At 44.9% G+C, this 12,208-nt stretch overlaps 1 protein-coding gene across 6 annotated transcripts in view; it reads left to right on the forward strand.

Moving 5' to 3' along the window:
• Positions 1-12,208, forward strand: part of TBC1D8 (TBC1 domain family member 8) — a 132,673-nt gene that overhangs the window by 56,277 nt on the left and 64,188 nt on the right. The window lies entirely within an intron of this gene.

The raw sequence follows: 12,208 nt of genomic DNA on the forward strand, positions 1-12,208 counted from the left end.
CTGAATGCATACACACATTGTGATGGTGTGGGCACATTCTGAGGGCTGTGTCTGACTCAGGGTAGTCTTCTATTGTGATGGTGTGGGCACATTCTGAGGGCTGTGTCTGACTCAGGGCAGTCTTCTCCTATTGTGATGGTGTGGGCAGATTCTGAGGGCTGTGTCTGACCTAGGGCACTCATGACCCCATGTTCCACCTTTGCACTGAGAGAATGAGTCACTGGACAGCTGGGGGCTGAGAGACGGTGGAAACCACCTGCTCATCTCCCTCTGGGGTTTCTGTTCCTATCACAGGCATTACCTGGTGCTCTGTCTAACCACTCAGGTTCCTCTTGGGCCAGGAGTCATCACTTGAGAAGACCCTTTTATTAAAAAACAAAACCAAAATGTCTTTTTAAAAAAAAAAAAAAACCAAAAGTAATAAATGCTCATCTTCCAGAATTGAAAAAGTAGATAAGAAAGAAGGAAAAAATAATCACCTGCAACCCTTTATCCATAGCTCATCTTCTTTCTGCATATATACGTGGTGTGGTTTTTTAGTTTTGTATCTTCTCATAGCACCTTATTAGTTACTTAAACTTTCAAAATCACCTCTACATGTTCTCTAGCAACATTTAAATTTTAAAAAAAATTAAATTTTATTTTATTGAGATGGAGTCTCATCACTATGTTGGCCAGGATGGTGGTCTTGAACTCCTGATCTTCAGTGATCAGCCTGCCTTGGCCTTCCAGAGTTGCTGGGATTACAGGCATGAGCCACCACGCCTGACCAACATTGGAATTCTTTTTCCTCGAAAGTACAAGAAAGTGTGAAGAGAATTCACATTCATATCCCATGGATCCAATGCTAATCACTGTTAACATTTTGGCATTTTTTTTTTTCCCCAGTTCGTTTTGTTTTTTAATTAAGACCGATCGTTCTGTATATGCATAAAATGGCAAAGATGATGCATGCTCGGTAGAAAGAAATCAGACTGGGAATGGTGGCTCATGCCTGTAATCACAGCACTTTGGGAGGCCAAGGAAGGAGGATTGCTGGAAGCCAGGAGTTGAAGACCAGCCTGGGCGACAAAATGAGACGTGCATCTCTGCAAAAAATTTAAAAATTAGCTAGGCCTGGTGGCATGTACCTGTAGTCTCAATTACTAGGAAGGCTGAGGATTGCTTGAACCCAAGAGTTCGAGGCCACAGTGAGCTATGATGGTGCCACTGTACTCCAGCCTGGGTGATAGAGGGAGAGCCCGTTTCTTAAAAAAAGAGGCTGGGTGCGGTGGCTCACGCCTGTAATTCCAACACTTTGTGAGGCCCAGGCGGGTGGATCATGAGGTCAGGAGTTCAAGACCAGCCTGGCCAAGATGGTGAAGCCCCATCTCTACTAAAAATACAAAAATTAGCCGGCCATGTTGATGGGTGCCTATAATCCCAGCTACTTGGGAGGCTGAGGCAGGAGAATTGCTTGAACCCGGGAGGGGGAGGTAGCAGTGAGCCGAGATTATGCCAGTGCACTCCAGCCTGGGCGACAGAGTGAGACTCTGTCTCAAAAGAAAAAAAAAAAAAAAAAAAAAAAAGTGTGTCAAAGAAATCAGCTAACTGAAAAATACAAAAAAGGTATCTATCTCCTCAAATCCCAGCCACCCAAAGTAACCTCTAGTTTCATGAGGTGAACATCAGCCCAGATAACTTTCTGAGACATTTAGACACACAGGGATAGTGGAGAAGATGGACAGAAGGACTTTTATAAAAATGCAACTCATGTGTCAGTGTTTTTATAACAAAAGTACTACATTTACTTGATTTCAATAAAAGGAAATAAACTGAAATGAAACCAAAGATATGTTAAACTTCAAATAAATGTTTCTTTAGTGCAAGAGAGATTATTTTCTAAAAGGTTCAAGTAAGGTTAAGGGAAGAGATTTTTGAAAGCATTAAAAGGTTAGAATTGTGGCTTTTGAAAAACAATGTTTTAAGTCTGATAGTGTTCACTGGCTCCCCACCCTCTGAGTCAAGGGTGCCAGCATTCTTATTATCCTCCCTGCTTTCCCAATCTCATTTAAAAAATTTTTATTATTAGTTTTACATTGTACTTTCCATTCTGTCATGTAAACTTACTTTATTGTTTAGCTCAGTTCTCACTTATACATTGATTTAATGCTTTTACTCAGGTATGGATTTCCCAATCTGGAATCTTTTTTTTTTTTTGAGACAGAGTCTCGCTCTTGTTGCCCAGGCTAGAGTGCAATGCTGTGATCTCAGCTCACTGCAACCTCCACCTCCACCTCCTGGGTTCAAGTGATTCTCCTGCCTCAGTCTCCCAAGTAGCTGGAATTACAAGCATATGCCACCATGCCCAGCTGATTTTTTGTATTTTTAGTAGAGACGGGATTTCACTATGTTAGCCAGGATGGTCTGGATTTCCTGACCTTGTGATTCGCCTGCCTCAGCCTCCCAAAGTGCTGGGATTACAGGCGCGAGCCACCACGCCCGGCCTGTGGTCAAGTTGTTTTGATCCTCATTTCATTTTGTTAGGTTCCCAACATCCTTTTAACCTGTTATCCATTAGCTCATCTATGAGTGCTTGTTTTATTGAACCCGTGTTCTTCAGTTGTTTGGGAGCATGAAGCACTCGTGAGAATTTTCTTTTCTTCCTTGAGTGTTCCATTCTCGTCTTGCATAGAATCTCTTCTTTGGAACCTTCTATTCTCATCTGTTCATTTTCTTTTGCAGTTGAGTGTTTGCTTGTTTGCAGCGCTGTTTCTCCTTGTCTTGCTCATGCTTGGGCATTGTTATCCCAGACATTATATTGGCACTAACGTAGTGTGACTTTAACTCGTGTTACGGGAACAGGGCAAGGAGGACTGGCATCTCGCTAGACGAGACATGGTGGGTGAGGGAGTAGGATCCTCTTTTTCACATTCCTTGCAGATTTGGAGCTTTTGATATGAGTATTTTCTCCCTGCTGGGTTGGCTTCTAGGGAGTTGTCAGGGTGGGGAGTTGCCCACATTTCTGCTTTGTTCCTGAATCCATGCCCTTTGTAACCACAGCCATACCACATTCTTAATGGCCACACAGCATTCAACTCTGTGGCTGTAGCTCAATTTACTCATCCAATCCTTTATTGGATACTTAATTGGCCCTGCTTTTTTAATAGTTTAAAAGCATTTAAACTATTATAGTTTAATAGTGAATACCCATTCACGTCCACTTTTTTCAGGACACTTCACAGTCCCTAAAGTCCATTTATTTGAAATGTTTGTTGCCTGCCGTGTACCAGACACACGCTTGATGTTGGGGATTCTTCACCAAGTGTGTGAGGGGCAGTCTGCCTGCACCCAGCTTTTCAGGACCTGGGGGAAGGCAGATAGCAACATGAATGACAGGTGCAGGTGGGCAGAGGGCTAGGGAGACCTGAGAGGAAAGCGCCCTTGCGGAGCACATCCTGAGGAGTGGCTGCACGGAAGGGATGTGTGTTTCTTATTTTTGGGACAGTCTTACTTTGTCACCCAGGCTGGGGTGCAGTCATGCGATCTCGGCTCACTGCGACCTCCACCTCCAGGGTTTAAGCGATTCTCCTGCCTCAGCCTCCTGAGTAGCTAGGATTACAGGCGCATGCACCACCATGCCTGGCAAATTTTTAAATTTTCAATGGAGACGGGTTTTCACCATGTTGGCGAGGCTGGCCTTGAACTTCTGACCTCAGGTGATCCTCCCACTTCTGTCTCCCAAAGTGCTGGGATTACAGGTGTGAGCCATCGTGCGTGGCAAGATATCTGTTCCTAATGCGTTCTGTGTTTATTGCCAGATTGCCTGCCATGATGTTTGCGCCAGCTTACCTGGGTCCTCCCCTTCCAGCAGTGCGGGAGTCCTGAGCAGGTTAACTCCTAGAACCTCTTTCTGTTGAGCTGAGATCGGCTTCCTTTAGTTCCCACTGGGCACAATTTCTGCCTCAGGCCTGACCCGGGCCAGGTCTGCAGATGCATCACTTTCTGCTGCCATCTTGCCCACAGAACATCTCCTGAGTAAGAATTTGTTCTTTCAGTGCACTTTCCTTGGGTTAAGGAAGAGAGAATTGTTGAGTGTATTTCTGTCATGGACCTGCGGTATCAATTTAGATCCTTAGGCCTCTTCTGGGAGTTCCTTGGGCATCTTGCACTGTGTTATTGACTCACCATAGTTAATATTTTACTGTGTCTTGAGCATTGAGCCAAGGCCCCTGCCCAGGGCTACAAGTCTCAGATAAAGCACAAACAAAAACTGTAGGAAGGGCCTGGGTGGCCCCAGGACACGGGTGGGAACAGGAAGAGTGGCCTGCACGAGTGATTTATATCTTCACTTGAGTTTGGCTGCTTGCAGAGCAGGATGGGGAGACATAGGGAGGGCCTTTGGGGATAAGTTTTTTTCCTTTTTTTCTAAGCAGAGATAGGTAGATACCTTCATGGGTGAACTACATTATTATTTGGCAGAAGCTACCTGTGGCTGACTGTGGTTGGAAAGAGAGATGAATTGCTCTTATTTTTAACTTAACATGGACCAGGGAATCCCAAGGCTTTGTAAAGATCACCGGCTTCAGTGGGCGGAGACATCCTAGGAGGGAGTGGTTGTGAGTTGTTTGGGAGGTTGTGGGCAGTGTGATTCGGATGAGAGCTGAGACGTCACCTCCCCGACTGCCTGTCACCTTCGTCCTCCATCCCGGCACTCATCACCAGCTCTCCTCTGACTTGATTTTTGTCTGCCTTTTCCTTCATGGAAGTAAAGGTTCTCCGAGAGTCATACTTGGGACCTTCTGATGCCTAGGACAGAGCTTGACATGTCATGAATGCTCAGTAAACCATGAGTGGGTGAATAAGCGGGGAAGTATGGGAGAGAAGGAGAGGAGTCTCAGCAGTTAAGCCTTCCGTATATAAAGAGAGTGAAGGTAAGGCATGCAGTGACAGGTGAGACTCCTTGGGCGCTTTCTGCGGAGCCAGGCCGGGGATATTCCGGGCAAGGCATCGGCCTGCTCACCACCCATATTACGCAGAACCCAGGATTTGCATTGTATTGTATTGTATTGTATTGTATTTATTGTATTGTATTGTATTGTATTGTATTGTATTGTATTGTATGTTATTGTATTGTATTGTATGTTGTATTGTAATTGTATGTTATTGTACGTATTGTATGTTATTTGTATTGTATTGTATGTTATTGTATGTTATTTTATTGTATGTTATTTATATTGTATGTTATTTTTATTGTATATTTTTATTGTATTTTTATTGTATTTTATTTTATTGTATGTTATTTTATTGTATGTTATTTTATTTTATTTTATTTTTTTTTTTTTGGCCGAGTCTCACTCTGTCACCCAGGCTGGAGTGCAGTGGCCGGATCTCAGCTCACTGCAAGCTCCGCCTCCCGGGTTCCCGCCATTCTCCTGCCTCAGCCTCCCGAGTAGCTGGGACTACAGGCGCCCGCCACCTCGCCCGGCTAGTTTTTTGTATTTTTTAGTAGAGACGGGGTTTCATTGTGTTAGCCAGGATGGTCTCGATCTCCTGACCTTGTGATCCGCCCGTCTCGGCCTTCCAAAGTGCTGGGATTACAGGCTTGAGCCACCGCGCCCGGCAAAACAGGGATTTTCTTAATTTCTTTAAAAAACAAATGTTTGTGTTGTTGTAAAATATATATAACAAAATCGACCATCTTAACCATTTTTTAAGCGTTCAGTTTGGTGGCGTGAAGGACATTCGCGGGATGGTACAACGGTCACCACCGTCCGTCTCCAGAACTTCTTTCATTTTCCCAAACTGAAACTCTACCCGTTAAACACTCACTCCTCACTCTGCTCTCCCCAAGTCCCAGGCAGCCCGGATGGGATCCACGTTCTGTCTGTAGGAATTTGCCTACTCGGGCACCTCCTGTTGGTGGGCTCGAGCAGTGTTGGTCCTTTGGTGACCACTCATCACAGTCAGCATCCTGCCTTCACGGGTCCCGCCTGTTGCAGCAGGTGTCAGAAAGTCCTTCCTTTTTACAGCTGAATAATATTCCATTGTAAGTCGGCTTTCTTTTAGAAGTCAGCTCTCTCAAATGATTGGGGTAAGTAGAAACAAGGACGTGTTGTGTGGAACCAGGAGAGCAGAATCCTAGGAGCTAATTCCTAGTCAGGTCATGGGGAGCCAGGAGTGCTGGGAGGGCCCGGGTGCCCCGCCTGGAGGAGGGCCGGTTTTTGGCTGAATTGATGCCTATCTTGTGCAGAGCCCTCTGGGTCCCTGGATGAACAAGGAGACTTCGTTGCCATTTCTGTGTGTCCGATGGTCTTAGTCATGGCTCTGTCCTGTGCTTGAAAAGTCCAGGCTGTTGGAGGCTGAAAGTTACCTCTCATGTTCCGACGTGAGATGTCGATGTCTTGTGTTCTTTTTGGTAGGTAGTTCCCAAGGTTACCAACTGCATTATTCACACATACTTTTTTTTTTTTTTTTTTGAGACAGAGTCTCTGTTGCCCAGGCTGAAGTGCAATGGTGTGTTACTGGTTAACAGCAACTTCCGCCTCCTGGGCTTGAGCGATTCTCCTGCCTCAGCCTCCTGAGTAGCTGGGGTTATAGGCACCTGCCACCACACCGGGCTAATTTTTATATTTTTAGTAGAGACAGGGTTTTATCATGTTCGTCAGACTGGTCTCGGACTTCTGACCTCAAGTGATACACCTGCCCTGGCCTCCCAAAGTGCTGGGATTACAGGCATGAGCCATCACGCAGGCCACACATTTTATTCTTTACCATGACCCTGTGCATTGAGTGCATTGTTCTTGCCCAGTTTTCAGGAAGCAAAAAGAAAACACAGGCAAGAACTGCAGGACTTTGAATTACCTGCCTAGATCATTCTAAGAATTGAATTGATTATGCAATAATTGGACTCCTTTTCCTGTAGATTAATTGAGGCATGAGGTGGACTGTCTCCTCTGGTTACTGGAAGAGGACTTCCTGATTGCCTTGCTTTGAGGCGGCCAGGGTGGGGGTCCTCCTGAGACCATGGGGCGGGTCCCAGGGGGCCCACTTCAGGGTTGCCTTTCATGAGAAACTCGTCAGACCTTTGTACAAATGGCCTTTTAATAACACTCACGGCTTTGCAGATCCGAGTTTGGACTCTGGGCTGCTCCAGTAGTTTGTTGGCTCTGTTTTTGGTAGCTTAAGTGCAAGGTTTTTACGTAGCCAGTAAGGTCTGTCCCATGGTCTTGAGTGAAATGGGGAGCAGGAAAACAGAAAAGAAGGAAAGTGCCACATTGTAGCGGGGGAGGGTCAGGAGACCACCTTACCTGGGCATCGTGGGGGGCAAGGGTTCCAGCAGAGCAGGAGCTTACCTGGTGGGCAGGGGCACTGCCACATCTTGGGAGGGAGTATGTGTGTAGTTTGAAAAAGCTTACTTAATAGTTTAGATTTGGAAAATGGAAAAAACATCCTTTTGAAATGTTAAAGATCGTTAAAGCAATTTGTGATATTTTCATAAATCAAAATGTGGCATATGTTTTAAAAAATGGAGAATAGCTGGACACAGTGGCTTGCTCCTGTAATCCCAGTACTTTGGGAGGCTGAGGTGGGAGGGTTGTTTCAGGCCGGGAGTTCAAGACCAGCCTGGGCAACATAGCGAGACCCCGTTTCTACAAAAAAATTGAAGAAACTAGCTGGACCTGTTAGTGCTCCTGTGGTCCCAGCTACCCAGGAGGCTGAGATGGGACAGGGCCTGGAAAGTTGAGACTGCAGTGAACTGGGATTACGCTGCTGCACTTCAGCCTGGGCAACAGAGCAAGACCCTGTCTCAAAAAAAAAATAAATAATAATAATAATTGGGCTTTCCAGTTTAAACAATCCTTTCCTTTCCCATACTTTCTTCATTTGTTCCTCTCAACATTATATTGGTGCTTTGACTCTGAAGAGGGAAGGAGCAAGCCACAGGGAGTTCAGGGACTTGCCAGGGCTGCTTCAGGCATCGGCGACACCGCGGGTGTATCAGGTGCTGGCCCTGACAGAATGTTCTTTCAGAGCGTTCTTTCTGACGCACACTCTCTTATCCCTGCCCTTGACCATGGCTGGCATCTTGGTTTTCTTGCAGTCGGCATCACTGTTTGCTTTGTCTTTGGAGAGAGAATTTTATTGAGGGAGGAAATGTTCCAGGGTGGATCAGATTAGCATCTCTGTGAACTTTGTACCAGGGTACGGAAGGAAGTGCCAACCCCATCTTTTTTTTTTTAAGAACAGAACTCCCTGGGTGCTTCAAGGAAAGTCCTGGAAGCAACCTAGTGGGAGGGAAGACAGTGCTTTTCTCTGGGTCCCTGCCCTGAGGTCAGGCGGTGCGAGTTGTCACACTTGTTTTCGGTCACGCTCGGGGTGCTGCGGCTCACATTTGTTTTCTGTTATGGAGTTACTGTCACCAGGCTCTTACTGTTTTAAATAAAGTCATTTTGCTTATGCTCAAATAATTACTCACCCAAGGCATTCTTCCCTTAGGGTTGTTCTTTATAGTTATTTAAAAAGCAGGGACATGCCGAGTCTAACTTGTAGATCTAGTAAATGCTGACATTAAAAATGATGTTAAAAACTATTTTTAAGACTGGACCTGGTTGGGGCTGGGCACGGTGGCTTACGCCTGTAATACCAGCACTTTGGGAGGCCAAGGCAGGTGGATCACGAGGTCAGGAGATCGAGACCATCCTAGCTAACACAGTGAAACCTCATCTCTACTAAAAATAAAAAAAATTAGCCAGGCGAGGTGGTGGGCGCCTGTAGTCCCAGCTACTTGGGAGGCTGAGGCAGGAGAATGGCGTGAACCCGGGAGGCTGAGCTTGCAGTGAGCCGAGATTGTACCACTGCAGTCCGGCCTGGGTGACAGAGCGAGACTCCATCTCAAAAAAACTAAAAAAAAAAAAAAAAAAAAAAAAACCAGACTGGACCCAGTGACTCAAATGCCTTTAATTCCAGCACTTTGGGAGGCTGAGGTGGGAGGATCACTTGAGGCCAAGAGTTTCAGACCAACCTGGGTGGCATAGCAAGACCCTGTTTCTACAGAAAAAAAAAAAAATTAGCCGGGCGTGGTGGAGTGCACCTGTAGTCCTAACTACTCAAGAGGCCAAGGCAGGAAGATAGCTCAGGCCTGGGAGTTCAAGGCAGCAGTGAGCTATGATGGCGTTCCAGCCTGAGTGACAGATGAGACTGTGTCTTTAAATAAATAGATGAATAAACTCCCCAAAACAAAAAACTGATTTTTAAGCCTGGAATCAGACTTTTCTCTAGTATCTTATAGGTTAGAGAACCGGTTGCTAACTTCTGCATAAAGCAGGACTCGATTAACAAGGAAACCGTCTGGAGAGGATCTTAGCAGGCGTCTGTCTAGTTTAATCCCTTTCATTTTTAGTAGATGAAGAGACATTGACTGAGGCTGTGGCTTTCAAAAGGAGATGACTCTGGCAAATGACTTTTTATTAAATGATTCTTTAATGATTTAAAAAAAAATCATAGGGATGAACACGGAGGCACCACTGTGCTGCCTGGAGCCCTCCTTCTCGGCCAGTTTGCTGGTCTGACCCCAGTGGGTGTGCCTGCCTGCCTACTCTGGTCTCTCCCATTCTGTGAGGTCCCTGGGGGCCCACTTCAGGGTTGCCTTTCTCTGACTTCTGTGACATGTGCTAGAGCCTTGTATATCTGAAGTGCCTGGGGCTGGGAGTGATCCTGATCAAAAAAAATAATAAGGAAATTCAGGGAGTACTTCTGCCCTCTTTTCTGGCCCCGCATTTTCACTTCTGATTATATTTTCCTCATTGGTAATAGTTAGTTATCCATATTTCTTCCTTTTTTTTTTTTCTTAGAAAGGTTTGTTTTTCATCTTTCTTTTTTTTTTGTTGTGAAGATTTTCAAACATGTTTCAAAGTAGGGAGGAGAGTGTAAGGAAACCTGCAGAAACCTCATTGTGTACATGCATGAGAATTGAAGTTTTGCCCTTCTTGAGTTATTTCTTCATTGTTACTGGGTTGTCATTGCCTCTAAGGCTTTTCAAGTAAGTGTGAACATAGAAAGTATGTGTGATGATAAAGAGAAATAAATAATGAGTTCATATTTACTTTTCCAGTTCAATTGTAAAACTACATAGCTATAACTTAACTTTGATTTTGTATTTGTTTTTCTCTTCTCTTATACTGAAAATCTTGATTTCTAACAATGTTCACATAATCGTTTGTGTATCTAGTATATGTGCACACACACTATATGTAAATAATACCAATATTGCTGTTAAGAATGGTTGAATGAGATCTTAAGGTTTTGCAGCTCTATATGGTGTTAGAAAACATTTAACTATAGGTTACTTCCTTTTATTGTGTTTCACTTTAGTGTACTTGGAAGATACTGCATGTTTTACAGATTGAAGGTTTGTAGTAACCCTGAACTGAGGAAGTCTGTTAGCACCATTTTCCCAACAGCATGTGTTCACTTTGTATCTCTGTCACAGTTTGGTAATATTTTCAGTCGTTCAGACTTCTCATTATTATTACGTCCGTTAATGATGATCTGTTATCAGTGATCTTTGTTGTTACTATTGTAATTGTTTTGGGGTGCCATGAACCATATAAGATGATGAACTTAATTGATAAATGTGTGTTCTGACTGCTCCACCCACTGGCCTACCCTCTTCTTGGGCATCCCTATTTCCTGAGACACAAAAGTACTGAAATGAAGCTGGGCGCAGTGGCTCATGCCTGTAATCTCAGCGCTTCGGGAGGCTGAGGTGGGCAGATCGCCTAAGGTCAGGAGTTCGAGACTAGCCTGACCATCATGGAGAAACCTTGTCTCTACTCAAAATACAAAAGTAGCCACGCCTGGTGGCACACGCCTGTAATCCCAGCTACTCGGGAGGCTGAGGAAGGAGAATCGCTTGAACCCGGGAGGCGGAGGTTGCAGTGAACTGAGATGGCGCCATTGCACTCCAGCTTGGGCAACAAGAGCGAAACTCCATCTCAAAAAAAACAAAAAAACAAAAACAAAAAAAACTGAAATTAGAGTAATTAATCACTCTCCAATGGCCTCTAGTGCTCAAGTGAAAGAAAATGTCGCACGTCTTTCACTTTATATCAAAAGCTAGAAATGATGAAGCTTAATGAGAAAGGCATATAAAAATTGAGACAGGCTGAAAGCTAGGCCTCTTGGGCCAAACAGTTAAAGTCGTAAATGCAAAGGTAAAGTTCTTGAAAGAAATCAGAACTGCTACTGTAGTGAACATGTGAATGATAAGAAAGCAAAACAGAGTTAGTGCTTCTATGGAGAAAGTTTTTGTGGTCTGTATAGACGATCAAACAAGCCACAACATCCCTTTTAGCCAAAGCCTAATCCATGCAAGAGCCCTGACTTTCTTACATTCTGTGAAGGTTGAGAGATGTGAGGAAGCTGCAGAAGAAAAGTTTGAAGCTAGCAGATGTTGGTTCGTCAGGTTTAAGGAAAGCAGCCATCTCTGTAACAAAAGTACACGGTGAAGCAGCAAGTACTGATGGAGAAGCCGCAGTGAGTTAAAATATCCAGAAGATCTAGCAGAGCTCACTGATGAAGGTGGGCCATGCTACACAACCGACAACCGATTTCAAAACAATGTAGATGAAAGAGCCTTCTGCTGGAAGACGATGCTATCTAGGAATTTTATAGCTGGAGAGGAAAAGTTAGTGCCTGGCTTCACAGCTCCTCTTGATAGGGGCTAACGTGCCTGGTGACTTCAAGCTGAAGCCAGTGCTCATGGACCATTCTGAAAACCCTGGGGCCCTTGAGAACTATGGTAAATGTATTCTGCCTGTGCTTTATAAATGGAACAGCAGAGCCTGCATGACAGCACATCTGTTGATAGCATAGTTTACTGAATATCTGAAGCCTACTGATAAGATTTGGGTACTTCGTCCCCTCTGAATCTCATGTTGAAATGTGACCTCCAGCATCGGAGGTAGGCCTAGTGGGAAGTGTTTGGGTCATGGGGGCAGATCCCTCACGAATGGCTTAGTGCATAGGTCCCCAACCCACGGGCTGCAGATCAGTACCAATTTGGTACCAATTTGTGGCTTGTTAGGAACTGGGCCGCACGGGAGGAGGTGAGCGGCAGGCAGGCGCACATTCCTGCCTGAGCTCTGCCTCCTGTCATATCAATGATGGCATTAGACTCTCATAGGAGTGTGACCCCCTGTTGTGAACTGTGCATGCGAGGCATCTG

Source organism: Papio anubis, chromosome 14, assembly GCF_008728515.1.
Source record: "Papio anubis isolate 15944 chromosome 14, Panubis1.0, whole genome shotgun sequence".
NCBI lineage: Eukaryota > Metazoa > Chordata > Mammalia > Primates > Cercopithecidae > Papio > Papio anubis.